Raw genomic sequence first — 14370 nt, forward strand, 5'->3', positions numbered from 1 at the left:
TCCCTTCCCTCCCCTCCCCTCCCCCTACTTCTCCACACTTTCTTTTTTCCCAAATTCTCTTTTCTCCCACACTCTCTTTCTCTGTCTCCACTTCCTTCTCAACTCCCTTTCCCATGACAACAGAGCTTATAGAAGACCAGAGGTATGTCCTAGCATCATCTGTGTGGGATCTAAAATAAAGACTCTCTACCCTGTACTCAGGCTTCCATGATATCCTTCCTAAGTGAAGTTTCTGAACTGCTTCTTCAATCTTAAATATGAATTTATCGGCTCATAAACCTGCTCATAAAATCGCTTTGTATCTCTATTTTCACATCTATTTGCCTCCTGTATTAACCCATAATTACTCATCATGTTTTAGCACCCTCTTTTTCCTCATTATGAAATTAACATTTTTATTGATCACAAGATAAGATTGTCATTAGTTATGTGAGATAATAAATGTAAAGGTTCAACATTTGGCAAAACATAGCTACCATGTATCATAATGTTTTCCTATTGACATAAAAAATAAGAGCTTGAAAGGAATGAGTAAGAATTAGCAGAAGACAGCTCCATCATTCTAATGGCAAAAGACATGGAAGTTTTACCCACAGTGACTGCTTAGAACAAGAGAAAGGTGTCAAATATCAACCAGCATGCTTGTCTCCTATGTGAGATTAAAAACTAGTTGTTTATGACCTTTGCATCTCTAACAATAAAAGCTTCAACGCCTTTGCATCTCTATCAATAAAAGCTTCAAGGCCAATTTTCCAGTGTTTGTTCTCATTATTTGGTTCCTTGGTCACTAGAAATAGTTGGCTTTCACAGTCACCTAAGACAGACATAGAACAAACAGTTTCCAGTTGAAACATTCCTCATGCCTAAGACGTCACCATGGGAAGACAAATATTTGAAAGAAGCCTCTGACAGGAGGCCACGTCAAAATAAACCCAGGAAGACTGGTGAACCTGTGTCCATGCTTCATGTCTCTAGGTCATCTCTCAGCCAGATACAAAGAACACAGTTTTCAAAGGGAACAATAACAGTGTCATCAAAAGTGACAGCACCATTCACCATACCCCTGGGACCAGATTCTATATTAAACAAATATCAAATTGCACAGTGCAGTGCGGTTAGCTACGAATGCCTTCTATTAGTTTCTAAGCCTGGGACACCACCAGATAATCTTTCCAATCTGTTGGTTGGGATTGTAGATCATCAAAATCTTACTCAGCATTCACACAAAACATTTACCTCTAGAAAAGATCAATATTTTGAGATATAATCAGTAATCTAAAACCAACTTTTAGGTATTTTCCCATAAATATCAATAGTTTCATTTTCATGGGTAGAAAATTATTTTAGACATAAACTATTCCTGTAAGTTGTCAAGAAACCTCCAATATCTCAATATTTCTTAGCATACAAGTCATAGGAAAATGCATACTTTATGCAAGGAGTAGAAATACTTTATCTGCACTGAAAGGGGGTTTCATCCAACTTTATATTCTAATGTGACATAGACTTAATATTTCTATGTAAGACTGTCCATAGACTTATATTTCTAATTGCTTCTGAGCAGGTTTTGCCAACATGAGCCCAATTAGTGATATGAAAAGTACGATTGAATGAACATATAATTTTCTTGTTTCTTCCAAACAGAATGTCTCAATCTATTTCTCCAAAGCCAGGAGTCCTTATCAACACACTTCTGGACAGCACATTAACTGCTCTAAAGCCAGTTAGAAACCAGGTTAAGAAAGACAACGATCAACTTAGAATTTTCTGATGGGAAGTTAGACAGCTCCTCAAGAATCCATTTCTTGCTTACCGATTATATAGTATTTTCTTAACCAGGAGGTTAAACCTCTTCTGCAGTCCACACCTTGTTTATCAAATACATAAGAAGTATTTTCTTAACAGCAAAACCAAATACTACAGCTTGTCCAAAATTTGTCAAATTATCTATTTTAATATAGCAGTTAATTAAATTTGTCAGAAACCCCTATGTACACTTTTAACATTTTCAGAGTACACTGTTCCCACTCTCCTTCTCCCTTCCCTCCATCTCCCTCTCTCTCACACTAGTCAGTGTGTGTTTGGCTGTTTCTGTAGTTGTTCTATGCTTTGCATTGAAGGAAAAGGTGCTTTAATAACTGAACTCTTTACAATCAATGAACATTGGCTCAGGAGTTCGATGCCCTCATTAGTCAGGCAAAGTAAAGCAAGCATTCACAACTGTGTTTGAAAGAAATAGATCACCACACTGAAGGCAAACAAATTAAATTCCATTTTTAGGAAAATCCAGTTGTTTCCTTTCAGAAGTAGAGGAACACCTTTTTATGTCAGCTGGGGGCTCCTTTCCTAAAGGAATGGAGAGAAGCATGCATGCTCTAACAAGTAGAGGATAACTCTACAAGGATACTCCAAAGTCATGTAAAATCAATTTGATCTGCTAAAACAGTGTAATGAAACAATTTTACAAATAGAGAAAAATAATCTTGATGATTGATTTAAACTAATTTTAAACCTTCTATTTTAAGTGAATTTCCCTAGCTTGTTTAACTGTTCAAGTGATGAAATTAGTTAGAGTAATGTATGAAAATATTAATTTGTCTCATGACTTCTCTGTTAATCAGAGAAATTTTAAAATCATTATACCATTTTAAGGTCTCTGTTTGAAAGTAAGTACCACTTAGGTTTTTTTTTTTTTTTTTTTTTAAAGCTATTATTACTTCGGCTGTTTAGCGAGGATATAATATGACTTAAATCAAAGAATATAGCCATTTTCTATAGAACTCCCATTCTGTTGTACTGTCTCTAAGGTAGCAACGGTATGTTATAGCTTATATGCTATACTCCCTGTAATATATAGTTTTAATTTTCAGTTACACACATATAAAATCAACTGGGAATGAAGTCTCCCTGAGGGATTATCTAGATTTTCTTGGCCTTTGGTCTGTCTGAGTATGTTGAGGTAGGAAGACCCACTGGCTACTGGGGACACCATTGCTAAGCAGCATCTGGGCTGTGCTGGGCATGCATCCTTTACTGCTCTTTATTTCTGATTGTGGATATCATATGACCAGTTCCCTCAGGCTCCTCATAGCAGCTGTGACATCCCTGCTACGAAGTACTGTGTGAGTCAAATATCCCCTTTCTCCAAGTTGCTTTTGTTTGAGAATTTTGAATTCCTACAACAAACAAGCAAGCAAACAACCGAAAACCCGAGATACAGCCTCCCTCATTCCCACACTTTTTAGAGAACAAAACAATAGTAATCATAGACATGCTGCGATACCAGAGCTACTTTGGAAATGGATAGATAGATAGATAGAGATAAATAGATAGGAAGTTATATACATTTTTTGTTCCTATAACCATATGAAGAAATAGCAACATTTTCATTAAAATAATAAATAAATAAATAAATAAATAAATAAATAAATAAATAAATAAAAACCTCATAAAGGAATCCTGTACCCTTGGGTAGCAAAGGTGTAATGACTAAGATTCTAGACTAAGGAACACTCATCAGCCCTTGGCAACCTGCCAGTGAGCGACCATATACTTGTTGAGTGCTGGAACACTGGGTATTATAGAAAGCAAACATTCATTTCACATAATTATTTAATCATATCACATGCTTTTTAAATTCTGTTGGTAAAATTCTTGTTAGCACCATCATTTGCATCTATAGTTGACATATACCTGAAAGTGTAAGAATCCCCTGACTCGTTCTCTTCTCCTAAGGCCTCTGACTGTTTCAGACCCCAGAATCCTGTTTGCCTCATCCCCTTAGCCAAGCACAAAAAGACAGTCATGAATGGATAAACAAGGAATTTGCATCTTGCGCAGATCGAGATACTACTGAAAATTTGCACTCTGTGATGGATAAACAACCATAATGGTGAATCCCAGCCTGTAGTCCAGCACACAACCAGGTTACCTAAGCCTCAATGTCCTGTTTTGTATTTCCTCTCACCAGTCCCTGAGCTTTGAGCATTGGTAGCTTAGAATTTATCAGTGGCCCTGGAAAAATCATTTTCTTCTTATTCTTCATAAAACATCTATGTAAACAGTTACCTATGCCCCCCCCCTCACACACACACACACACATACACAAACACCCCACACAGTTTATGTCAATTCACATAGAATTTGAGCTATTGTTCTCATATTAGGAATAGTATGATCTTCGTAATGAAAACCCAACTGTTCTTTAAAATATTTGCAGTTTGAATCATGGCACAATTTATAGCTTTTTAAATATTCCATGGGACTCGCAGGTAATACATCCAAGCTTGTGTTGACAAACACGAGTGTGATAAATATCTACCTTTGTTTTCTTTAGCCATTCATCTGTAGCTAAATTGCTTTAATCAATAGATCCTTACATAGTAGTAAACTACTGAATTATTTAACTGGGATAAGAAATTGACCAAAGAATTAACTGATAAGAAATCTTCCCACAGTACATCTTCCTCTAAAGAGTGATGAAGAGACTCCTGTTAAATAGAAACCCTTTATAGAGGGGATGGAGAGATGTTCCAGCTCTTAAGAGTGCTTATAGCTTTTCTAGAGGACTTTGACTTGGTTCCTAGTATGCATGCCTGGCACAACACAATTGCTTGTAACTCTAAAGTCCAATCTCATGCCCATAACCACAGTAACTGTTTTGTCTCAGGACTAAATTCATTTGCCTCAGTATCTTTTTTTATCATATCCCCCTGGCATAATTACAGGAGATCAGCTTAGGGTTGCTTGAGAAACCCCTTGAGTATTCAAACAAGCACGACCAACACAGCACACGATTGCAAACTTTAATACATCTGTCACAACTGCCCAAGAAGTCCCACCCTGTCCTCCCACTCAGCTTGCACAACCGTTCTTTGCCAAGAAAATGTCAAAAATTTCCAGAAATCATTTTCCTTCTTGACCTTTATCCTTAGCATCTGCATATATCTTGTAATCCAATAACTAAATAGTCATCAGATAAAATCTCTCACTTTTCATTGTTGAGCTGAAATTTTGCTGTAACATTCCTCTGGTCTTCGTCAATTTTTCTTACTTTTTCCATCAGTTTTAAAATATGATCAAGACAATCCCCCTCCCTCTCCCTCTTTCCCTCCGTATCTCTGTCTCTCTCCATTCTGTGATCTCTCTCTCTCTCTCTCTCTCTCTCTCTCTCTCTCTCTCTCTCTCTNCCTCCCTCCCTCCCTCCTCTCTCTCTCTTCTCTCTCTCTCTCTCTCTCTCTCTCTCTCTCTCTCTCTCTCTCTCTCTCTCTCTCCCCTTCCCATTATTTTGAGCTTTTGTTTTTTTAAAACAAATTCTTGTCATGTAGCCTATTCTAGTTCTAACTCACAGTAGAGCAGGTTACCAGGTTGGCGTTGTACTAATAGCAGCCATCCTCCCTCTGCCCCCCTGAATGCTGAGATTACTGGTCTGTACCTCCCAATATTTACTTATGAAGCAAAATAAACTCTCTTTTTTGATATAATCTAGTTCTTTCTTTCATCAAGTTTTAACTGACTACTTACCGTATAACAGCTACCCTATAAACTCCATTGAAATGAAGATTAGCTTGTATTAAAAGAAAGAAGATGATAATAAATTAGATTAAAAGTACATTAAATTGTAGGTTAGTACGTAGCAAATCTTAGAAAAATAAGCTAGACAAAGTAGATAATGTCATTTTAAAAAAATCTTTTGGTTGGTTGGTTAGTATTAGTTTTATCTACAGTTATACACAAAGCGGTGAAGATGTCTAGTAGAAAAAAAGAAGTTACCTCTGTGTTACATTATTGAGAGAATTTCACAAGAGCACATAACAATGATAAGAGCAATGTTTAATTGTTTCTGGACAACAATATTCTGAAGACTAAGTAGGACTTTTGTGCTTCACTCATAACAAGTCGATCCATGGAATTGCACAAAAGCAAGATTAATACAAAGTTGGATTAGAGAGAAGGTAGTTGGTTCAGACCATAGAGACACTGGAGGTCATTGTAGAGACTTCTGGTTTGGACTGAGAAAAGGTACTGGAGGATTTTGTGCACTCTAGGTGATGGACTGTGAATGGACTCTCAATTCAACAAAGATACGATCATGTACAAGTACCAGGTGTAGCAAAACTCTAACAGAAGAAGATCACAGCTCTAAGTAAGAATGCAGGCAGCAATGATATACAGGGTGGGATATGATCAAATATTGAGCCCAAATGGCTTGTAGAAAGATAAAAATAAGATATGTGGTATAGAGAGAGACTGTTTGTCCAAGTGGGTAGAAGACTGAAAAAGCCATTTAATAAGAGGTGACATTATAAGGATGTTGAATACCATACTGAAGTCATAATATTACAATTTCTAGTACAGAGTTCAATATAGCACTCTTCTTGTAGCCAAGTAGACCACGAACTATACCAATATTAGAATGTCTCATTTCCAAACAAAATTTCCTCTGATCTATTCTGGAATTGACAGTAGACAGCTTTATACTGACTCAATGATGTAAAGCTAGATATAGAGAACAATATTGTGAGCCAAAATCAAGACAAAACTTATTGCAAAAGAAAAGCACATATGATATATACCAGTATGTATACATATAATGTATGTAATATGTTTGATAAACATATACTTTATTCTGAGTAAAGGGTTTTTAACTTCTTAGAAACATTTAATAAAATTGATCTTTAAAATGGAAAAATTTTACATTTAAAAAAATAGTTGTTTTAAGAAAAAAACTATCATAAATACCTGAATGCCTACACCAGTGTACAAAATGAAAGGTGATTGTATACAAGTACATATAGCAGTAAAAAACCCAGCCTGGTATGGACACTGAAAATAGTCATCAACGGTGGCCCAGAGAAGTTCCTATGAAACTAAACTAAGGAAACAGACTGGCCACTTTTTAGTCTTTTAACCTCAAAGAGAACCTTTCTGGTAAGCCATTTGGGAAAAAAAATGCAGAAGAAAGACTAGACAAAAGAGGTAGGAGGCAGTGAATATGGTCATGGTCCATGAGGGTATAAGTGAAAGAAATTATCTGTACAGTGGGTATGTTCTAGTATCCATGCCAATAAAATGCATGGCAAAGAAACTCTTCAAATGGAGAGCAAAGGACCAGCCGGAAAAGTCAGCTGCTTAACATTTCAACAGTTCTTTATGAAACATGAAATCATAGTCTTATATACCCACGTAAGTCCCATGGGGAGAGTAATGATTTTTAAGTGCAGTTTTGTATGATCCCCTGTAATAAGATGGTGGTGATTTTGCATCATTTCATCTGCCAAATACTGAAGTTTGAACAGCATAGGTAAAAGTAGTGGAGGCTTGATGACCCAGGATAGGGGAATGCTAGGCCGCTGAGGCAGGAGTGGGTGGACAAGTAGGGCAGCATCCTCATGGAGGCGGGGATAGGGGGTTTGTGGAGGGGAAACATAGAAGGGAGATAACATTTGAAATGTAAACAAATAAAATAACCAATGAAAATGAAAAAAACAGTCCTAATCTTTAATTTCTAGATGTAGCTAAGATTTTGCTGAACTATGCATTTAAAGAAGAAATATATTGGAAATTTAACATTTTGTTCTTAAACTTGAAGTCTATCTGCTATAAATCAGACATAAGAATAAATTTCTTCAAGCCTTGGTTACAATCCCTGTGAGGAGACCTGCACAAATATCTTCAGAAATACTTTTTTTTTTTCAGAAATGTTTTAACTGGTTAAATTTTAAATGACAACTTAAAGCATCTCATATGAAATGCTCTAGTCACTCACTGTATTAAGAAAGTTTGCCTAAGTTTCAAATCCGGATTAAGTAGTAAAATGTCAGAAGGGTTGTATAAAAATAGAAATTAATTTTTAAAGTTTATCATTGAAGTTGGTGTGATTTATTGGGATAAATTTTGAGCTCTACTTGTTTATAAATTCTTTCTCTCATTTTTTTGAGATTATATTATATGATTTCTCCCTCCCCTTTCTTCCCTCCAGATCCCCCCATAAAGAAGAATCTGTCATGGATTTGCAAGTCTTATTTTTACAAATGGAAATGGTCATGAGAGCCTTCCCATTTAGACAAATAGAAAATGGACATATCCACACCTACCTAATACTCCTGGATACTTCGCCACTGTGTAAACTCTGTGAGCGGGACTTGTTTTGCCCGAGTCATACAATTAGCACTAGTGGTAGAATTAGATGCATGGATTCACTTGCTTTCCCTGAAGTTTACAATTAGCAACACAGATAGAATTAGATTTATGATTTTGTTCAAGTCATAAGATCCATGTTCATGTACTAAGGTCATTTAAAAGAAAAATGTGTCCATTTGTGAATCTCGGGATATTATTTATAAGAGACTGCTAATTATGTTATACATTTTACAGTATGTTCATGTTATAATACGGTAAACAGTACGCAGAGAACAAATTTTTATCAGTCTCCACAGAATCAGAGCTCTCTTAATTGAAACTTCTTTATGTAACTATCAACAAGAGTTTGATCACATTTCGACACCATTAAAAATAATACTTATAGCCAGACATTTAATGGGCATGCCTTTAATCCTGGCTCTCAGAAGGAAGATGCAGGCATATCTCCTATAATGTTGAGGCCATTTGGATCTACATATGGAATTCTAGGCTAGTCAAGGGTACATGGTAAAACCCTCTCTCAAAAAGAAACACAACAATATGTACAAAAAATATTTGTAAGATACTTCCTACAAACAAAACCGAGAGTTAAAAAGTTTCATAGTTAGACTGTCAGATAACCTACTTTTGGCAAAGTTGTGTGTCATTGAATAATATAGTTGATTTTGGCAGCTGGAGGCTGAGTTCAAAAGGGAGCTGTGAATAAAATATCATATTTTATAATCCTAATAGAAAATGAACTTTTCTATTAATAATTTGACAATGACAATCCATCACGCCTCACCTCATCTGCAACTTCTGCCACACATCATAATTTTAGGTCTCAGAAACAATGATGAGGTGCAGCTGTAAAACACACTGATTTAAAATGAAAGGTTCATTAGTCACATAATAGGAGCTGTGCAATGAAATCCAGGATTTCCCTTTTGTCTGCTTTTCACTACTCAATCTGTTTTGGCCTGAGGTCTGCATGCAGACAGATGCCCAGAATTGATTTTTTGCACCCTAATGATTCCCTTTCCAGCCTTTGCATTCAGTTGATGGAGGTGGACGGTGATTGTGCTGATATCCTAAATGGGTTGTGACTCCCTCATGGTGGACCGGAATCAAGGATCTATGCGATGTGAATGGACGCTTTCTCTACATTGGCTCTCATCTGTGTGTACCGCATGGACCCTGGCCAGTGTGCGACTAGGCTGAAGTTAAAGTTTCCCTTGGCATTGTCTTCCATAGGCTGAAGAAGTAGCACTGACTAGGGAATCATAAAGCACGCACAAGCACTCCATGCCTGAAGGGTCTCGTGTTTTCTAGATCACTTTTTCCAACATCTAAGAATAATTCCCCATGTCCATCCCAGACTCTGCTTTGTAATGAGAAAACAGTGGTTAGGGGCACTGATGCTAAGCACTGCCATGACGGACTATGGCTGAGCAGCAAGGCTTCCAGGCTCACTTCAGAGGCTCCCAAATCATTTCTGTATCTTCTCTTGTGCTCAGAAGGCTAGTGTTACTTCACAATGTTAAGTATTGCATTTCTAATGAAAGACAGCCAAACTCTCCAAATCAAAAGAGGAGTAATTTGTCACTAAGCCAGGAAGGAGAAGTGAAAAGGGACAGGTTCACGAGATTGCCACTGAGATTTCTGGCAAAATCTTTAGGCATCCCATGTTTACTAACTTGAATTCATCGTGCATTTTTTTAATAAACTTTTTTGTTTTACTTCCTCTCTGCTTTTAAGACATTTTAAGACATTTGGTTTTTTTTTTTTTAAGACATTTGGTTTTCATTTTTATTAACACCAACAATATCCTATCTTTCCCTCTTTCCCACTATCAATATATCTTATGATACCAACATTCATAGTAAAGGAATGAAGAGGTCAAACAATGTATAGTGTCACTATATACTGACAATAAGTTAATACACACAACATCTCTAGACTCACACTTTAAATACGAACACTTACTTGGCTTTCTGGAAATCTTTCAGGGCTCAGGATATTAACATAATCAATATGTATAATTAATAACAAATGAACAGGATAAGCAAGTATGCAACATCAAATGAGATTCCCTGTGTCACTCATGTGACAGGCGATCAACATACTTTACTGGCTTATTGAGAACTAAGTTTAATAATTCCATGCCATAAGCATCAGACCATTTCTCAGTACTTATAAGTATTCCAATAACTGTAGGGTATGTATGTTAGTGATGATAAAATCTTTTAGGGTTATATCTGTTATTTCAAAAGTATAGAATACTGTAGTAATAGCACAGAATTTATAGTTACAGTGTGTGTGTAACCCTTTTAGTCTCATCACTAAAATAGCTTAGTAACTTTATGTCATTTTTAAAGATTTATTTTTATTGATTTGTGTGTGTGTGTGTGTGTGTGTGTGTGTGTCTGTGTCTGTGTCTGTGTCTGTGTGTGCATGTGCACATACACACTCAGGCATGAGGGCAGGTGCCCACAAAATTAAAAAAAAAAAAAAGAATGTTGGATTACCTACAGCTAAAGTTACAGGCAGTTATGAGCCCTCTGATATGGGTGCTGAGAACCAGCTTGGGTTTTTTGCAAGAAGAATATACATTCTTGCCTTTTGAGATAGATTCTAGCCCTTGTCTCATGTCAGGGTATTTAAATGTAATTTTTAATTGGCTCTTAGAAAAGTCTCAAGTGATATAATTCATCATTTCTGGCTGTCTTTAAGTTAGAAGCAAATTTCCTGAGGTGTGCGCCAGATTATAGATTCACTGTAAAGTCTGGCAACTCCATGTTTAGCGTTTGGATTAGAGGGCTCAGATTGCTCAATACTTTGGGAAAGGCTGATTTCTGCCTGGTATCCATGATATCAGAAACTGTGAAATAGTTTCAAGGTAAGTCAGGTGAACTGCTTTTAGATTTGGTGTTCTAAGTGAGGTCTCCACTATGTTCCTAAAGAGATCCTAGAAAAGCTCTGCAGTCCTGGAGGCCTTAGAATGCCTGGCTCTCCTCCTTCAGATCATTGGGTGTGGAGACTGCACGTTTACATCATCATACCTGGCTTTCTCACAAATTTTACATCTGGAAATAAGTGCATGAAGGATTAACAACAGCAAGTGCACCAGTTGACACTAGACATCCCATTCAGTCCTTTTGGTACATACAGAGTTTGGAGGGAAGGCCAAGATTTGTTTAGAGTGAAAACATGCTCAATGTTCTCCCATGTTGCCCTTCTTTAGTGGCTTATAACTTTCCTATGTATTTATATAGACATTTCATGATTAGATAATATAAGGCAGTCACATAATACTTTGAAATTCAAGGCTTGAAAAGTGTGGGAAAACAACCTTTAAAAAAGAAAGAAGAATGTTTTAACAAGAGACTGGCAGAGTTGATTCTCCACATTTTTGTCCAAGTGATTTTTCCATTATATTATGAAATATAAATATGAATAAATATTTTCCCTAGATGACTATATGATAAAAAATATTTAACAAAAACAGAATCATTGAAAATATCATTATAATTAACCTTTAAAAATATTTCAAAAAAATGAAAAAGTAAACAAATGTGATCAATCACAAACTCTATCACTATATAGTCTGTAATGATTTAGAAAGTGGTCTCAAAGTATCAATTACATGATGATATATTTTGGTGGTTTTTTCTACATTAATCACTTCCATAGAATCATATTTAAGGGCACATTGAAAATCGTTCTCTTGTCAACAAAAACATACACATTTTCAGGCCTTCCACACAAAGTTACTCAGCCGATGGCACAAAAAAATATATATAGTTAATCATCTATCTAATGCTGTATTCCAATCAAATGAGGTCCTGAAGTATACTGTCTATTCCTGTGTTTGCAAACAGAATTTGTTACCTTATTTTAAAAATGATTAAACTAAGAATTTTAGTAATTTTAGAAGCTGAGGAAAATATATGTGAAAAATCTTCCAATTGGTATGCCAGGAAAGTGATTGACATTAGTAAAGAGAGGAGCTGGATGAAAGAACTTTATGATTAGCCATGTGGAGAACAGCATAGCACATTTTCTGCAGTTAGTGAGGGAATCTGTTTTGCTGTTATAATTTTTGCAGACATGGGCAATAATCATCTTCTGTTGAGTTTTCCTGTTTTGTTGTGGAATCCTTATGTACTTATAATAGGTTGAATCAAATTTTAAGTTTAACTGAAATTAGGAAGGGTATATTGCAATATTTTATTATAAAATGCTTATTAGAATTTTAATAAAAGTGAGACACATAATTTATGAACCTTCATTAATAATATTTAAATTTGTGCCTAAAAATTTGAATAGGCTACAGAGTTGATTCAGCAGTTAACAGTTGGTTCCTCTTTCAGAGGTTGGAGGTTTAATTCCCAGCTCAGTATTGTCTGTAACTCTAGTCCAAAGGGATTTGAAGCCCTCTTTTGACTTCCATGGGCACCAAACATGTGTGTGATAGTTGCTTTCAGGCAAACGTTACACACATAAATAATAAAATAAATATTTTTTTAAAAGGAGTCATCAGTTGCTCAAGTTGGTCTTTAGAAATTCTCTGAAAGACCTTGTTTTAGCCACTAAAGGAATTGCATTGTTTATTGAGCATCAATAACATATTTATTAATGTACTTGAGCACAGGTACATATTTATTCTTTTGAAAGCATGAACATATAACTTTTTCATTTTAATGGAAGACAACGCACACAAATTTTTGGCAATACCATTAGAATATATGTCTTAAATTTGCCATTCAGTCCTTCAAGTGTGGGAAACCCCTAATCTTAAAATGTAAATAGAAGAACTACAATCCAGAATGTAAAATGGAATAATGAAAACCAAGTGCAGCCAGCCATGTGGCACACTTCGCGATGCAGTACGGAGTGAGTGAAACCTTGTTAAACACGAAATTAATTCTTATTCATGAGTTTAACTCAAAAGGGATTATTCCTCCAACCTTGTATTTCAGTGCCCTTTCATCTTTACAAATATTCATAGCACATTTTAATGTAAAATACATTTCTATTTTGCCCATAACATATCATTTTTGTATAAAACAGGAAACAAAGCATGCATACTAGTAGTGTGGACCTTTCAATTACTAAACAGCAGCAAGAGTAAATATGTTCATAACTCATCTACAGAGTACTGCCTATCCTTCGATCTGGAGTGCATTATCTTTCTCTATGGCTTCAACTGTACATGTAAGAAGATACTATGAAAGCAACCTTATGGTAAGATAGTCAAATACAGCTGAGGGCATGTGAACTGTGATTAAAAGTCTATGTCTATGGATGAACTAGTTTTAAAGTTCATGACCTACAGTATGTGCACAGATTCTTTTAAAAGGACAATAAAAAAAAACATACATCAAGATGAAGATACATCTAACATAAAAGTATAATATGTAGTAAGTATAAAGCAGCTAATGGAACTAGTTAGTCTTATTACCCAGAATTGTGAATTAATGCCAGTCTGGCACTATATTGATAATCACTGGATATTTCCATTGCTTAATTACCAGTTAGCAAGCCAATCTGTCATATGTCCCCAATATTGAGGCACTTGATTTCTCTGTAGGGGATTAGTTGTTGTTTCAAGTAAGACTGATAGCTATAGAGGCAATTGAGTGACCAGAGTGAGACCTATGTACCCATCCATATGTGATAGGTGAGGTCACTCCATTTCCCATTAGGTCATTGGCAGTGTTATCCCACTGCTGAAATATCACTTGATCGTTCCAAAAGGCAGCATTTTGATTTACCTACCCTGGTTAGTAAATCTTTATGATAATGATAGGGAACATTTGAGATCCAAATTTATAATTCACAGATACATAAAATATATGAATGTCAAGACAGATGTTCAAAAGTAATAGAATTTCAAAAATGTTGGTCACTTTATCTGACCCTGTGTTTCATTTCGTGTGGGTCTTGAAGAGAAAAGAAGTTATAAGATTGATCTGGGTGCAGTGATGATGAAGTGAATGTAGTGGTGGAAATGCACCATCCAGGACAAAAGAGGCAGCTTCACATAGGGCAGCAAGTCAAGACTAAAGCACCAAGTCCTTTACTAGGTCAGCGCTGAGCAATCAGCAGGCTTGAGTAAGGAAGCATGTGACCAGGAGCAGTCAGGCAGACACAGTTCTGGGTATGACAGAATTTGAGCTCACAGATATCACAAGCTCTCTCTCTCTCTCTCTCTCTCTCTCTCTCTCTCTCTCTCTCTCTCTCTCT

At 36.0% G+C, this 14370-nt stretch overlaps 1 protein-coding gene across 2 annotated transcripts in view; it reads right to left on the reverse strand.

The window, feature by feature from the left end:
- The window catches only part of Thsd7a (thrombospondin type 1 domain containing 7A), a 388294-nt gene that overhangs the window by 276280 nt on the left and 97644 nt on the right, over nucleotides 1-14370 (reverse strand). The window lies entirely within an intron of this gene.

Source organism: Mus pahari, chromosome 2, assembly GCF_900095145.1.
Source record: "Mus pahari chromosome 2, PAHARI_EIJ_v1.1, whole genome shotgun sequence".
NCBI classification, from domain to species: Eukaryota; Metazoa; Chordata; class Mammalia; order Rodentia; family Muridae; genus Mus; species Mus pahari.